This window comes from Austrofundulus limnaeus, unplaced genomic scaffold (genome assembly GCF_001266775.1).
Source record: "Austrofundulus limnaeus strain Quisiro unplaced genomic scaffold, Austrofundulus_limnaeus-1.0 Scaffold89, whole genome shotgun sequence".
NCBI lineage: Eukaryota > Metazoa > Chordata > Actinopteri > Cyprinodontiformes > Rivulidae > Austrofundulus > Austrofundulus limnaeus.
Genome location: NW_013952491.1, coordinates 180,380 through 181,962, shown reverse-complemented (window position 1 = coordinate 181,962; position 1,583 = coordinate 180,380).

The following is a 1,583-nucleotide window of genomic DNA, read 5'->3' as shown; positions in this document are numbered from 1 at the left end:
CCCCATGTGGTCCCTCACAGATTAACCCCCCGCCCCCCCCTGCACCTCCTTCAGTCCTGCCCGTTCCTGAAGTCTTTTAAGTTGCAGCAGAACAGATGGCAGAACATGTAGCCGACCTGAAATCCCACCCTCTCCTTTGGGGCTTGGGGGTGGCTGTTCAGGAGCTTCCTCCTCGGAGCGACGGTGAGGACCGGATCACCACCGGGAGGCCRAGCCGTCCAGACAGACCTGGACTCTGTGGGTGACGTTTAACAGAAAGCAGAGGATCTCCTCGCAGAGCCGCTCCAGGTGATCCCAGCTCTTGGCAGGGATTTATTTCTTTGGCTCGGCGCTGCGGCTCCTCTTCCCATCCTGGCTCCCAGCGGAGCGTCCTGTACAAAGCCAGCACTGCTGTTTATTTTCTACCTATACAGTTTATTACATACAGAGCCAAAAGATGAAAATAAAATACGATATGTGGGAACAAATCTTTCCGAGGCCCGGAGTCCGTTCTGATTCACGAGGCTCCAGAGCGTCTTTCAGTGCGAGCTGCTGCGTGATGCAGAGCGCCGGTTTGTTCTGTTTGTGTTTGCAACACTTCAGGACCTGCAGAGCTCCTCGTGCACGACTGACAGCTCGCCTCTGCAGCCAGGTCCAGTAAAACCCCACCGATGAGTTACGCCATGCTGAGGCAGAGAACGGGCTTCAGGTTTTATAGTGGATCTGGTCTGAGCCTGGAGGGGGTCCAGGTTACCTTTACTGGGCTTACATGGTTGTACACAGCAACAATGCTAGTTTTAACTTAACAGCCACAGTTTTACTTTAACAGTCACAGTGTTAATTTAACAGCCACAGTGTTAATTTAACACCCACAGTGTTAATTTCAACACCAACAAAGTGTCTATATGTGTCCACACTCGCTATTCAACAATCCTGGGTGTCACATTTACATTTCAACAGTGTTAAAATACAGTGTTAAAAGTAACAGCAATGTATTATTATTAACAAATTAAATTAGGGTGTTAAAAAGGTTAACAGACGCCACAAGGTGTCAAAACACCATAAATCTGAGAGTGTAAATTCAACAATCAGAGTTAAAATCAAACTCTTGGCAGTGTTGCATTAATGGAGTCGAACTTCACACACCAGGAAGTAGCTCTCACTAAACCAATAACACAAACTTAAACTTGAACAACTTGATAAAACTGAACAAGAAAACTAACCAGAACAACTCATTTTTACACTCATGAACTTCTTTAATAGTCATAAACAAACAAACATCATTTCTACAAGATTACCCAGCATGCCTTGCTGTGAAAACACTGGTCGGTCTGACATGAGGTGGAAGAGGGCGGGGCTTTTCACAGTGTGTCTTTCAACACTGCATGGTGTCATATAACATTGTTTAAGTGTTACTGTATATAAGACTTAACAGTGGGTGAAGCTTATTTAACACTGCCCAGTGTTGAGACAACACTGAGGAAATCAACACTAAATTAACACCAACACTGGGTGTCAGTTTACTCAGAAGCAGTGGCGTCACTAGGCCTATTTTAGGGGGGATGTAGCCCCCCCTAAAATATTTTAAAGCCCCCCTAAATTAT